The sequence below is a fragment of the Mytilus trossulus genome, chromosome 4 (genome assembly GCF_036588685.1).
Source record: "Mytilus trossulus isolate FHL-02 chromosome 4, PNRI_Mtr1.1.1.hap1, whole genome shotgun sequence".
Lineage (NCBI taxonomy): Eukaryota > Metazoa > Mollusca > Bivalvia > Mytilida > Mytilidae > Mytilus > Mytilus trossulus.
The window spans coordinates 3,885,986-3,902,333 of record NC_086376.1 but is presented as its reverse complement, the minus strand read 5'-3'; the positions used below and the strand labels follow the sequence as shown (position 1 = coordinate 3,902,333).

Below are 16,348 nucleotides of genomic sequence, written 5' to 3'. Positions count from 1 at the left end.
CAAGAATACATTTACACCCACACCACACCTTCCTATATCTATATGTATAAGACTTTGAAATATTTCAGAAAATTTAAATATGACTTCTTGGATATTATGTACATTTTCTTATAACAGTTTAATTTTAAAGGAGCTACAATAGAGTTTTTTCCAGTCCAAAATGTATTAGCAGATGTAAGTAAGACATTTGCATAAATGTACATTTCTATCTGAAGTTGCTCATATATATCAAAGCAAAGTACAAAAATATATAAGATAACACAGTTTAGCAATCCTTAAAATGTGAATTATTGTCAAAACTATAATGTGGGTTTTATACTTTACTATGAAGAATAAGATGTAGTTTAAAAAGTATCATGAAACTAGATAGAGCTATAAAAGAAGACATGCTTAATTGACAGCTTATAAATTACTTCATTTTAAACTTATTTTTTATATATTATTGAAATGAACGTTAATGCAGGCATGGAATGCACACTTTAATATAATTTTTTTTTTAATGTTCATATTCTCTTGTTATATAATTCACTACAACTATACAGAAAAATACTTGAAACAAAAGTGTTTAACTAAATGATTTAAAAGTCTACAAAATAAATAAAAATCTACATCTACATTTAATATATATCTATGCATGAAATGTCATCAACAAAAAGGAGAATGAAAATGGGGGATGTGTCATTAAGACGACAACCACATAAAATAGCAGAAAACAGCTCAAGGCCACCAATGGGTTTTTAACAGAGCAAGAATATCCTGGACCTGAATGCATGCTTTCGCTAAGGCACAGTAAAACTCAGTGTAAAAGAAGTCTAAGTCAAAGTCCAATGTCAGAATGATTCATAAATAAACAAACTACAACTAACAGTTACTTACATACCCGAGCTCTAGACCTAACTTAAAGTAATTGAAAATTTATGTGTCCATCATATGAAAATCAAGAACACTGTTAGAGTATCAGATATTATAAAAAATATGATCTATATCCATTCTGAATAAGTCTGTTTAAAGGTTTTGTTATAGTTTGAATTTAATACTTTTTTGTGCTTTGTATAAAATATTACCATTAAAGATGAAATGTTGAATACCTGAACATAAAAGGTGTCTACATGTTGATTTATGTTTATTTATATTTACAAATGATTTCCTTATACTGACAAAATGATTTAGTAAATAATTTGACTAGTTTCTGATATCTTAAACCCTGGTGTAATAATGTTTTAGTAATACAGAAAATGCTTATTCATTCAAAATCCCATTCATATAGAAAAAATCTACTAAAATTTTATCAATATGGAATAAAGTAAAAGTATCAAACTCCTATAATTCAATCAAAATCTGATATTTTGAGTTGAAGTATAATAATAGGAAAAACTGTCTATTCTAAGTTCAGAATATAATATAAATCAAATTATCTGCCCTTAAAGACATCAGACAGGAAAATTTTTCTCCATGCAGATATTCATTTGAAAACTCTATTTTATGCAATTTACAAACAATGCATATCTTCATAATATATCTTTTTACTTTTAACTTTAAATTTTAATGTTGAAAAAAATGTATCAGTACCAAAAATCATTACTCACAGAACTTCATGTGACCTATGTTTTTTAATATAAATATTACATTTTCAATCTGTTTAATATGCACTGATTCAAAATTAAAATTGATTTCTGAAAAAAATCAAAACCTTGTTCCTATTAAAAATTTTCTTTTTGTGTGTACATGTATTACAAATTAAAACTAATGCATAACAATGTTAAAATAAATGTCTGCTAAAGGTGGTACCCAACACTTTAACTAAAATAAATGTTGCTCGTTTAATTTTCATAAAATTTTGACAAAGTATTTACTTTAACCCTTTAACAAAATTATAAAAAAATCAAAAGTTTTGAACCAACTGTTTCATCAGAAAAATTACACTGGTTATATAGTAGTTTGACAAACACCAATTTTGATCATTGAGAAGCTTATTATTCCCTTTAAAACACAACGTAGTTTTAGACGTTAAGCTGATTTTATAGAGTTATCTCCCTGTAGTGTTAGGTACCACCTTAAATGTATTATATATGAAAGGTTAACAAAAAAACTCAATTTTCAATAGGAACAATGATCAATTTTTTGTCAGAAATCATTTTTTTATGATTTAATTAGTGTCATATTGAACAGATTAAAAAGACATTTTTTACAATGAATTATAACATCATTTATAATTCATCATGACATGCAGTTCTGCAAATAAAGATACAAGTATTTTCCTTAACTTAGAAGATCATTTTTTTACTCAGGTAAATTGATCAATGAGAGATAGATTTCTCAGAAGAAATTTTGAATAAACTACACAGAGAACAATAGCTATGGTGGGACAATTTAACAGAAGAAATAAAAATACCTTGACCAAGAAATGACTCTGTGGAAAGCTTTCATTTGGTTTGCAATAAAATGGATTTTAGTAAAACAAATCACCTTATTGTTTACAATTAGTTTAACTTCTTTAAAGCCTGGCATCAAAACAACTTAAAATGAAGATGTACAGGTAGAAAACTTTTCTTGTCAGATTTTAACAAAGGGAGATAATTGCTCTTGTGTGTTTCTTAAAAGTTTAAATCTTAAAGCAATAAGTTTATTTTAGTAATGTCTCCTAACAAATCTCATACATTTATTATTCTTATAGTTCGTTCTTATGTTGTACTGTTATTACCACTGTCCTAGTTTATGGGGAGGTTTGGGATCCCGCTAACATGCTTAACCCGCCACATTATTTATGTATGTGCCTGTCCCAAGTCGGGAGCCTGTAATTCAGTGGTTGTCGTTTGATTATGTGTAACATATTTGTTTTTTGTTCATTTTTTACATAAATGAGGCCGTTAGTTTTCTTGTTTGAATTGTTTCACATTGTCTTATCGAAGCCTTTTATAGCAGACTATGCGGTATGGGCTTTGCTCATTGATGAAGGCCGTACAGTGACCTATAGTTGTTAAAGTTTGTCATTTTGGTCTTTTGTGGATAGTTGTCTCATTGGTAGTTATACCATATCTTCTTTTTTATAATATCTAATCAATATAATTTTCAACATCATAATCAATTTCAAGGTCACTATCATCGTTAGTTTCATCCTCTTCTATTGGTGATTGTTCTAAATCTCTGATTTCTTCAAGGATTGAATGGAGTTCATCCGATGTTATGTCTTCAAAATATTGTGATGGTTTCAAAAGCTCAACAGATAATAAAGCATGAACTGTTTGAGGAATGTCAAATTCAATATAATTTTTAAACAAATCCTTACAGTTATTTCCAATGAGTTCGAGATTGAAATGTTTGTAATAAAGGTATTGACGCTTTCCTTTAGCTATACGGCTTTGGTCAGCCTCAATAGTTGACAAAGATTCAAGTATTTCCGTGCTTTGCTTTACTAAGTATTGGAAACAAATTATGACTTCTTCACATATGGATTTTTTCTCTTCCTTTGCATGATCACTGGATCACTGCCCAGGCATTGGTTAAGATTCACTAGCTCTTTCTTAATCTTATTTGCATTTTGAGAAAACTGAATGCTTATGCGTAGTCCAATGCCTTGACCATCTGAAAATATAAATAAATGTATTTGTAAAGATAATTAATAACTAATGAATTTGAACAGAATGTTAACAATAAACAATTCATTCCACTTTTTTCAAGTAATCTGCTAAAACTCAATATTCTTATAAAGAACTATGTATGAGCAATCCATTAATCAAAATACTAAAGTACTGAACATTGGGTGACTGCAAGTTCTTGTCTTAGAAAAAATTCACATATCTATACCTGAAAGTGTGGTTAATGTACAGATATAACTTTTACTGGGACAAGTTTGTGTGTGGGTGATAAATGAATGACAGGGAATTCATCCTCACTGTCATGACTATTATATTGTTGTGATACAAATCAGTATACTCTGGTTTATTGTCGTATGTTATATCAATACTAATAGAATAAATTGTTTTTGTAAGCAGGCATTTACAGTTTCCTGCAAAAAATGTGTAAACATCCATGCAGAGTTATCATTCCTTGAGAATGCAAATGTTCTTCAGATATTCTTCCACATGTGTGTGCATAGGTATCAATTATTTTTTTACTTATATGTATACACATATAACAAAACATTTCAACATTATTAATTTATCTTCTGTAAAAAGTATTTGATGAGTATTCATTGAAGAAATTAATTTTTAACAAGCGATAAGGATTAATGTTAGTTTGCATTTGATGATGTCTACGTAGTCATCATGTTTACAAATCTGTTCAAAAACAAAAATGAATATTATATAATTGAAATCTAGGCTATTGAAATACACTGGAATGCCTCCCTGTCATCAGCATATTAAATATATTTCCTTGTTAAAAGCATTTTTGAATTATTGTTCGTAAATTGGAAAATCCCCCTCATTTTATGAAACCCATAACTTTGATATTTCAAGATGTCCATCTGCCCACATAATTTTTTTTTTTATAATTCCTTAATTGTAAATTTACCTGCATATTTTTTCATACAACTGGACAAATACTGTCTATCTGTTGCCAAATCTTTCAATTTCTTTAAAATAAAATGCTTCTTCTTTTTCTTAATGGAACATAGAAGAGTGATTCCTGGTTCCTCTTGTAGATTGATTTTGTAGCTTGTCCTCCTTTTTAGATTATTACAAATCTTTGATAACCTATCAAATATAATAAAATGGAGGATTCATTTCTCTTTTCTCAAAATTTGGCTCATCTTAAAAAAAATCATATATAGCAATTTTGAGAAATTATCTCATATTAAATGTGAAAGGGATGCGGTTGCTGGTCATTTTCATAATCAAACATAGAAAACTTTCTTGATCCTCTAATGAAATTTCACTATTTTTATTTCAATCCCCCAAACAAAATTATCAAAAAAAATGTGACCCCTCTATGCCAAAATTTTAGCATGACTTGCCTTTGACACACATGATATGCAGAATATACTAGTTCTAGTACTGCAGATTTAAAAGTTCACAAATATTTCATTGTAGGTAAAATTGATCACTCAACTTTAAATTTTCAAAGTAAAATATAATAATTCCCCAATATATAAAAAAAAAACTTGCATTATTTAATTCTAAAAACATGTTGAACTCATCAAATTCTTATTACGGTATCAAGATTAGATGTACAAGAAAACCTTCAGAGTCAAAAGAGAAAAGGAGAGAATTGAGGGACAAAAACCGAACCTGATAGCAAGGCACACAAAGGACAAGAACATGTCACTAGGTTAATTTGGACTTATTATTTTATCTATCCTTTTATTTTAAAATTAAACTTTTAGAAAAGATATAGTTCTACAAATTTTAACATTTTACATGTCAAAAGAAAATCAAGGTTAATCTTATTATGTTACAATTAAGAATTGAATGCTTCTTTTTCATAGTCAACACTTTACAACTCTATGAATTACCAAAAGATAGAATTCAATACTAATATAAATTACATTTTATCCAGGATCATGAAAACACAAATTTTATCATTTCTTTTTATTTAATTCATCTGTGAACTTTATTGTGGGACCTTGTACTATCATGAATGATACATTTTATTGTGTAAAGGAAAATTGAAATACACTAAAATACTGCACAAGCACTAGCATTATGGAGGTCTTCTATATCTATTAGGGTTAATTGTAGTGGTCCAGCAATTCCTGCCTCTTGCTAGCCATTTGCGATGATACTTGTAAAAGGTAAAAAAGGTCATTATTTGGGATGACCGTAAAACTTAAAATGTGAAGGTTTCAATCTGCCAGCAACATGCACTTGCTTTCAAGTTCTTAGGGAAGTCAAAATATTGATCATAAACCCTTTATCATTATATAATCAATGAAACAAAATGGCCAAATTCAAAATATTCAATCTAAACATATCTGTTGTCCATAACACAATTTTTAATGTACTGTATTTAAAAGTACAAACCTTTCAATGTTCTTTTCAAGGTCTTTTCTTGAACTAACTGTATCTGCAGTTTTTAAAAGCTGTCTGAAAAAGAAAATTATTTTGTTAATATAACAGTGCATCATTACTTCTAGAAATCTCCTAAATTAATATATTTTAATTATGGAAAATTTGAAAATATAATTCTTTAAAAAGCTTTTTCTGCTTTGCTATAAAATTGTTCATCTTTTATAAATTTGAAACTGTAGGCATCAAACTGAATGATTTAATTCTGAACAATCATAATGAGCATCAGGACTAGTAAAAAAACTTTAACCTGTGGTGTGACAAAAAAGGACGGACAGACAAATGAACAAACAGACAAACGAACAAACAGACGAATAAACATAAGGATGCACACTGCACAGACCAGAAAACATAATGCCCTCTACTATCGTAGGTGGGGCCTAAAAACTTGGTGACAAATTGGTCTAAGTAGGTATTCTAAAGTCAGTTTCTCTGACACTTCAAGTCCCTCTAACAATAAATTAAACATTCCTTTCTAAAAAAAAGAAACAGAGTATTCTAGCTACAAGAGATAAGTCGTATGAAGATATAATTACTTCTTTTCTTCCAGGTTGTCTCAGCTCTCAGCATATTGTACATCAACTGTCAGAAAAACATTTTTTCGTCCTTTAATATGACATTGTGACTTCCATTCTGTCTGCCAATCACTTACTGCGTCTTCAGATGCTGGAATGTACAAGGAATTATCCCCTTCTGTAATTTTCATATATCAAAAATTTTAAACAATTCAAAGAACTATTTCAAAGAAATCTTTCAAGGAAGTTAAATATTCTATCCAAGTGAATAAAATTTGTTTCTATGACAGCCATATTTGATCATAAATCAGAGTGAAATGAAAATTCTCTGTGAAAGACAAGAAAATAAGCATTAGTGTAAAGTTTTGCTCATTGGCCCATACAAAATTATTTATCCAACCAATAGTGTTGTATCCTTCAAATATCTGGAAGTAATTTTTGAAACATCTCTAAGACCATTCCTGTAATTGTATTTTTTTAAGGACTTATGGTTTCTCAAGAGTATTAAATCTTAAACGTTTACAGAGCAGTATGTATAGCAACTTAAGCTAAAACATGTGCAAAAATATCTGTACAAATTACCTTCTAACTCTGTTAGAATATCTTGAACAACTTTTTCTGTGTTCTCTATGATCGTGTCACATTTTTCAAGTCTGGTTATCATTCTTGTCCCTGAAAAGTGAGATAAAACAATAAACATGAATAAATGCATGCCTAAACAAAGGGCAACTTTTTTTCATAAGTTGCAATGAATTTACATCTAGTCAGATCAACCTGACATTAGAAAAGGGTTTGCTTATTTCTTAGTATAAAGTATCCTGTAGAAGATGTATAAGCAGTGCATATTTGTATTCAAAGTCATCATTCAATAGCACTTATCAGTAATGTATATTATGTAACCCATAATAATACAGTTGGTAAGTTCAATCGATCTCCTGTTGCAATGTACCTTCACAGGTAAAGAAATTGTATACATGTACTGTCAATGTCTGAATAATTGAGGTTTCCAAATTAAGATAGTTATGAAAAATGAGAGGATAAAAAGTTTTATGTACTAAAATGTTCTAATGGTTTCACTCTGTAATTTTCTAAAAATCATGGTCTATTTACTCTTAATAAATGCAAAAAAGGACACACTTACCTAATCCTTATATAGTTTTTTCACTATGGTGCAGCATTGCCTCTGTCAAAAGATCTTGTCTGTTATTGAGTGACATTTCTTTTGTGATTTTTCTAAATCCCCTTAGATAAGACCACAGCCTCTCTATGCCTTCACCATCTGTCAACCCTGCACCTGTAACAAACCGTTGACCATAGGACAACTAAAAAAAACAAGAAGGTAAATAAAGCTTGAGATTCTGCACCAAATTCATATGTCTGCTTATTCAGCACAGATGACAAATAAAATTTTATACATTTCTATGCAAACTGGGGACTATTTGTTTGCAATACTGTAAATTCAGAAATTTTTGCGTGCATTTATTATTGCAATTTTGTCATTTTAGACTTAAATGTGATTTTAATTTGTATGATTTTCAGAAAAGTCCTGTTTAATTCATATGAAATATTTCAAAGTGCTAGTTTAAATTATTGCATTTAGAACTCAATTATAAAAACCTCCCATCAATTTCTAAATTAACAGTATCTAATGGGTATCTATAGTCACAGCCCCTCATCACAACTTTAAATTTAAAATATCAATCATAAAAATATTCATTAGACTTCTATAATACATCATGAATAATCAATAATTTTGGTATGGTTCACTGAATATTCAAATTTATATCTGTTATAAATGCAATCATGAAAGTTTCATCAATTTCAAATCTTACTGTACCTTGTCTTTTCAGTCAACTGCTTTGTGTTATTCTAACAATTTTTGGAAATTGGCAATTGATACCAGAATTAAGACATAGTATTCAGTTATTCAGTTAGTTAAGGATAAATCAACTTATCTCTTCATTAAAAAAAAACCCAGACAGATACTGCTAACATATGATACATATGATACATGAATAGGATGAATCTGAAAATGTATTATATTGAATGGCTAACCATATCATTAGTTACATAGTGTGCTAGTGACATAAAACGGTATATATGGGGTCAGTAATTCCATATAGGGTGAAAGCAAAGCTCAAATCCCCATGTGGAATTCACTCACCCCATATATACCGTATTACATCACTAGCACACCATGTAACAAATTTATCTTAGCCTCTGTCTTAACGAGTAAAATTTAGATTAGTGACCTATCAAAATGAGTTAGTTTTCAATACAGTTAGCATTAACATGATGCCAACAATGACAACTTGTTATTTTTAAATGTGTTTTCTGAATTTAATTCACTTTATCACTTTCTTCGTCTGTTGAAACCTTTAAGATTGTTTCTCAGTACTGTTTTGTTTTTCTAAAGGGACATAACACCACTACTAACCGTGAATGATATAAGCTTCGCCTCTTTATTTCCTTACATGGAATATAAAGGGACGTAACTCCACTACTTACTGTGTATGGAATAAGCCCCGCCTCCCAACAAACCTAATATTGAATATAGACACGGTTTCCACGCGGACCCTTTTAACCAATCATATTCCTAGAAATGTATAGGAGGTAAGATAAAACCCTATATTCTTAATTTCAAACAGTCAAAATATGTAGTTCCTAATAAAATGAGACCAAATTTAATAGAATTGACTAATTGACAGATTACAGATGGATAGACAGACTAGGTATAAGAATAAAATAATGAATGGAAAAGGGGAAGTATACTCCCAATAAGCAGGGGTATTTTAAGATTTTACCTTTTGCTTTAGACTATAAATGTATGACCCTTTCACAAGTATAAACTGACACTTTTACAAAATTTATTCACAATCTGAAACACTAATGTCATTACAAAATTTTCTTACTGCATCGAAAAAAAACAACATTGACGGCCTTTGGTGGATTTCTAAGTTTGGCAAGTTTATGTCCTTTCACACTTTCAAAGTTTCAATTATCTATTCTTATTGTATCATAAACCAACTATTATAATCTTATCCTTAATATATGACAATAAAATATTTGATTTGATTTGATTCTTAATTGTTAAAACTATCTATCAATCTATGATACATTTTTATTTTCATTGCCATCTTTACTTCTTTAGTTTCATTTAGGGTGATGTCCCTTTAACGTTTTCAAGTTTTGATTATCTATTCTCATCGTGTAATGAACCAACTGTTCAAGGCTAATCATTTCACCCTTTTCTTATGCTTATTTGTTTTAACTATCTATCAATCTATGTAACATTTATATTCCAATCACTCCGGTTAATTTCAAACCAAATGTTTTGCTATTAGAACATGTATAAAAACTTTTATTTATGTTTTTACAGTCGTTACATGTTATAATTGTTTACCTGACAAGCCATGTTGTGTGCAAAGCTGTGAAAGACAGGAATAGCAAATGTACACTTTTCTAATATTTCTTCACAATTATTTTTCTGAAAAGAAATGATAAATTTTATCAATTTTGTATGATTGAACTATCATGGTTAAGGCAGTATAAAATATTGTGTAGGATAAATTGTAAGTGTACATTGAATTCCATTATGTATATTTACAGACATACCATTAATCACTTGTGTAAAATAACCCCCAAAAATGTAACAGTGGAAATTTTTATAATAACTTGAGTGAAAATCATAAACTGCTGTTGAGACAGTAAGACATTTTTGGATTGATATTTTTTTTTTAAACAACAGATAAAAAAATGGATTAGCAAAATATCAGTGTTTGCTGAAGTTTATTTTGATATTAGTATTAGCACCTTGATTCCATATTTGAGGTGATTGCTTATACATTGTATATAAATATAATACTATACTTTAGTAAATGAGATACAGTCTCATGGTAAAGAAGGATAAATAGTTAGCATTAAAGAGATTTTACCTTCAAATGTTTGTGCAGTATACATGCAATATCGTACATAACTACAAGGTTATCATTTCTGGTTTCTAATAGTTAATAGTTTATTTCAAACCAAAAGCAATACAGCTTATAGGTACAGTACTTGCAACCTTAGGCGTTACTATTTCAGCGATCAATCAGCGGTCATCGATCAGTCACCGATCAGTCAAGTTCGCGTCAAACTCACGTCAGCAATCCGTCAGACTTATAGTAAAAGTAATTGACTGATCGGACTGATCGGACTGATAAAACCGATCGACCTTTGATGACGGATTGACCTGTAATACGTCACATGATAAAATAATGCAAATAACGGAATCTTAGTTTCGTTTAGTTTAATTAAAATGGCGACTAGTGAAAATCGAACGTTCAATGATCATGATGATACATTTTGCTTTAATAATAATAATTTAGCAAAGTTTTATTGAAAAGAAATGTACAGATAAAACCTAACATTAATATTATTATTATTAAAGAATGGTATTTTTGTTTTATTTAGGTTATATATTTTCAAACACGGCGGGTTTTAAAACGTTGTCTACATCGCGATTTTTATTTTTTTATTTTCCAAACATACTCGGGAAAAGCAACGATTTGTATAAATAGAACAAGGATTTGCATAGCTATACAAATCCTTGTTATCATCATAAAATTCATTAACAAAAACTTATCATAATCAAGGACTTTCTATATATATTCCTGTCACAATCGAAGCCTATAAAATTTAAATAAAAAGAAGACTAATTTGGAATATTTTAAACAGCACGAAATAAAATATTAGTATGATTTCTCTGACACTCTTTTAATTTCATGAAAAAAACTATTCTAATCTATAAAAAGTACAAAAAATCCAATGGCAGTCAATAATTTTTAGTAAAATATTTGAATTTAAGGCAACGCGTACAAAAATTAAATATCTTTTTCCTTAAAGTAAGTATATTTTATGAAGAACAGCCAATCTTGATGTGCAAAAAGTACTCAAATCATATGACGGTTAATAATTTGTATCAAAATAAATCAACAACTGCATTCTTATTCTACAAAAATAAAAGTTTAAGTATTTTAATTCTCATTATATCTCAATTCTGATTAGAAGACTTGTCTCAAGATGGTAAAAATAACTGATTTCAAATAAAATAGCATTATTTCTAATAAAAAGAAGACTAATTTTGGTTATTTTTAACATTCCTAATAAAATATTAGTATGATTTCTCTGACACTCTTTTAATTTCATGAAAAAAACTATTCTAATCTATAAAAAGTACAAAAATCCAATGGCGGTCAATAATTTTTAGTAAAATGAAGAAATATTTGCATTTTAGGCAAGACCTACAAATTTTTTATTTTTTTCCTTAACGTAGGCATATTTTATGAAGAACAGTCAATTCTGATGGACAAAAAGTACTCAAATGATATCACGGTTAATAATTTGTCTAAAAAAAAATCAACAACTGCATTCTTATTCAACAAAAATAAAAGTTTAAGTATCTAAATTCTCAGTATATCTCAATTCTGATTAGATGATTTGTCTCAAGATGGTAAAAATTACTGATTTCAAATAAAATAGCATCATTTTTAATAAAAAGAAGGAGAATTTTAGTTATTTTAAACAATGCGAATAAAATTTTAGTATGATTTCTCTGACACTCTTTTTATTTCATGAAAAAACTATTCTAATCTATAAAAAGTACAAAAAATCCAATGGCGGTCAATAATTTTTAGTAAAATGAAGAAATATTTGCATTTTAGGCAAAGCGTACTAAAATTAAATATTTTTTTCCTTAACATAGGCATATTCAATAAAAAGAAAAACAATTTTGGATATTTTAAACTATGTGAATATATTTTGTATGATTTCTTTGACATTCTTTAAACTTTATAAACAAACCATTAATTTTAAACTTTATACAGTGAAAAAATCAAATTGTGGTCAATAATTTCCATTCAAATGAAGAAATGATTGCATTCTGGATCAACCAAATTAAAAGTAAAAAGATACTTCTTCTTCAAATATTCAAATTTTATACAAAATTTGTCAATAAAAGGAATTTATAGCAACATATTGATATTGAAGTTACAATATTTTCAAATATGAGAAGAAAAATTTGCATTTTAAGCAACGCGTACATAAATTTAATATCCTTTTCCCTAAAGTAAACATAATTTATGAAGAACAACCAATCCTGATGAACAAAAAGTACTGAAATAATATTGCGGTTGATAATTTTTATCAAAATATTAAATAACTGCATTCTTATTCCACAAAATAATAGTTTAAGTATTTTAATTCTTTGTATATCTCAATTCTAATGAGAATATTTATCTCGAGTTGTTGGAAATAACTGATTTCAAATGAAACAGTGTCATTTTTTAAATAAATAGATTTGTTTTGGTAGTTTTAAACAATGCGGATGAAATTTAAATATGATGTATCTGACATTCTTTTAATTTTATGAAAAGCGACCATTTCTAAACTATAAAAAGTTCAAAACTTCAATGGCGGATTATCGGCATTCTCGTAGGTAGAAGTTCATGTTAACTGAGACATATTATGTATTATATATGTTTCTAATGTTTACAATATTTGATACAAAACTATTAATCAACAGAAACAATTTAACGCTTTAATTAAGCATCTAATATAACTGTTATACTATTTTTACTTTTTTATTGCAACCAAATTAACGTGTAAATTATGGTGTCTTCGTCGAGGTCCGCGTTCATGGATCGTAAACACTGTTGAGTTCGGTTTACATTAGAATTTGAAATATATACGTATCCGTCCGATCCGTGCATAAATTTGATTTACTGATCGATCGATGACCGTTGTCACGGTAACTCCCACATAGGTTATTTGACTTATCTGACGGATCCTATGGGTCACCGATCACCGATCAGTCATCGATCAGTCAAACATCCGTCACCGATCATTCACCGATCAGTCAAGTTCACGTCAAACAGTAACGCCTAAGGTTGCAAGTACTGTATATCATAAATATATGTACATGTATATCATAACAGAACATTTTAAATACAATCGGAGGCAAGACTACATAGTATAATTCGTTCAGAAGAATGTCATGAAAATTTTATATCTGTGGCGTATTTCAGATATTTTCCTAAATTAGATAACTCTGATACATTCTTTGTTGACAATAATTGAACTAATATAAAAAAAGATGCATTTGTATAATAATACCTTTTTATATACATTTTTCTAATAATGTCATATTTTGGACATTTTAAAATAAAATGAAACTCATCCTCAATGTCATCCTGGTTACATAAGATACATAATCTTTCATTTCTTGCTTTTTTAATGAATCTACCATATTCAATATTTAATTTGTGTGAAAACATTCTATACTTAGTTAAAAATCTAATACATTGTGGACTTAAATTTTTTGTCAAGTAAAACTGCAATTGAACATAGGTGTTTATAGATAGTACATTTTATGATGAATCGAAAAACATATTTCTTTCTTGAATAAAATGGTCAATAAGCCTTTGTTTGAATAAAATAATGAATGCTTCTTCGCATACAACATTCTGTGCATACCACACATGTCCAAAACCTAGGCTAAGTAACATACACTTAACATTATTAACCCATGATGACTTATTGCCTGATTCACACTCGTCATACATATCATTATATAAAGCACTAAGAATACAATTTCTCGTCCGTAATAGACGAACCCAATATTTTAATATTTTCACTTTCCGAGATATCAATAAAGGAAATCTTCCCAACTCAGAATAAACCATTGCGGTAGCAGTGGATTTTTTAACAGTCAAAATGCTTTTACAAAATTCTATATGAAGTTTTTCTGTATCAGATGCATTTTAATGTAATAATTTTCTACACAATGTGAAGTAACTGTCTCACAAAAGATACCAGTTTGTCAGAACATGAATGTAAAATGATATTTCTATCTGCCGCATGTTTTTGTTTTTTAGTTTTTGGCTTTCAAGTAGATTTCAGTAGTTCTGAGTACTCTAAAATTGTACTTTTTCATTAATTTTAAACTGTTGACACACTTTGTTATGAATTTGTGTAATTCAATGTTTACTTTTTTTGTGTTATATCTTGTTTCACTATTTTTAATTGGTACCACCTTACATAACAATTAAGTATGACAATAAATTTTTATTTCTGTACTTGACATCAGGTCATACTTCTTAGTGTGTTACCTTTCACCATGAGACAGGTCCATAAAATGGAATAGAATATCATGTTTGCAAACACTACCAAAGACACCTGTGACATCCAGTTTGCTATTCTTGATTTTGGATCGAATGTTGTCTCCTGCTTGAAAATTGGAACATTCCTGTGGCAAAATAAAAAGTTGAAGCAACTTATTGATTAAAATAAAGGAAAAATAAAATTTAAATAAAGTAAAAAAAGTAAGAGGTCTTCATAGCAGTATGTTGAATACAGAGAAAATAATGTATTTAATAATATTTTTCTTCTCAGTCTGTCCATGCTATAAATCATAAAGGGATACCTATGTACGAAATATTAATAACAAGAATGTGTCAATAGTATACGGATGCCCAATTCCCACTATCATTTTCCATGTTCAGTGGACCATGAAATGGAGTCAAAACTTTAATTTGGAGTTAAAATCAGAAAGTTCATGTCATAGGGAACATGTGTACTAAGTTTCAAGTTGGTGTGACTTCAGCTTCATCAAAAACTACCTCGACCAAAAACTTTAATCAAAACCTGAACTTTGCAATATCATTTTCTATGTTCAGTGTACCATGAACTATGGATCAAAACTTTAGTTGGCATTAAAATCAGAAAGATCAGATCATGGGAACATGTGTACTAAATTTCAAGTTAATTGGACTTCAACTTAATCAAAAACTACCTTGACCAAAACTTTAAGCTGAAGCGGGACAAATGGACGACAGACGAACTAACAGAGGAACAGATGCACAGACCAGAAAATATAAAGCCCCTCTATTATTGTAGAAAGGGCATACAAATCTAAATACCACTGAGGCATATGACTGCACTATTAAATAGCAGTCTGCCATGCAGTCATTATAAAAATCACCATAAAGTTTATTAATGATTGATTTTTTTATTGAGAATATGTGCATAACTTCTGTTTTTTTTTATATGTAACTTGATTTTTTTTGTGTTCATGAACATTAATAATGTGTTAACTGTTGGTACACACTTATTTATAGTTTTTTTCTTCTCTCAGCTGTGAATACCACTGTCACTCTAATATAATAATAATCAATTCAACTATTGTCAGTTTATTGTCTTTATACTGTATGCAATAGCCATTTAATGTAAATTTGTTTGTGCTAATAAATATTGTCTATTGAATAATATAAACAAAATTTGATTAATTTCGTTTAGAACATCAATTCATTGGCACTTAGTTGAAAAATTAGTTATCTGATTATGTTGATAATTTTCCAGTCCATGATTGGCTATGGGAATTTTTTTTCAATCAAATTTAAAAAGAGGAGGTTCATATAACTTGGAAGTTAGAATACTTACATAATTAGTGCCTTTCTGGACAGAAAAGTCATTGATGAAACTTTTCATGTTGTCATGGTTTCTAAAAAAAAGGTCTTTATGTCTGCCATGACCTTCACCTGATGACCATTTATGTACCAGACCAAAATTAGCATCCATAGAGATTATTGGGGGGGGGGGGGGGGGGGGTTCTATAAATTTTTTTTTTTTTTATTATTTTTCATTTCATTTTATAATGCCCTTTTGGATTGGGAGAAAGAGATGAACCAAACAAAGCAATTACTATACATTGATATTACCCAAAATACTTGTTTCATTGGGGTATAATTGACAAAATATCATTTGATTGAAGTGTGCAAGTTACCTTAAGTA

General features: G+C 28.8%; 1 long non-coding RNA gene across 2 annotated transcripts; it reads right to left on the bottom strand.

Moving 5' to 3' along the window:
- Positions 1-1,106: 1,106 nt before the first annotated feature.
- On the bottom strand, positions 1,107-16,082 carry LOC134714511 (uncharacterized). 2 transcript variants are annotated; one of them, XR_010106547.1, is made up of 9 exons: positions 15,998-16,082; positions 14,668-14,804; positions 9,924-10,007; positions 7,662-7,842; positions 7,103-7,192; positions 6,542-6,671; positions 5,961-6,023; positions 4,513-4,694; positions 1,107-3,582 (listed from the first exon to the last, which is right to left on the bottom strand). It is a non-coding gene; the product is annotated as an uncharacterized LOC134714511 (long non-coding RNA). The 2 variants fall into 2 exon arrangements; XR_010106548.1 differs by lacking the exons at positions 14,668-14,804; positions 15,998-16,082 and adding an exon at positions 10,456-10,526.
- Between the last annotated feature and the right edge of the window lie 266 nt (positions 16,083-16,348).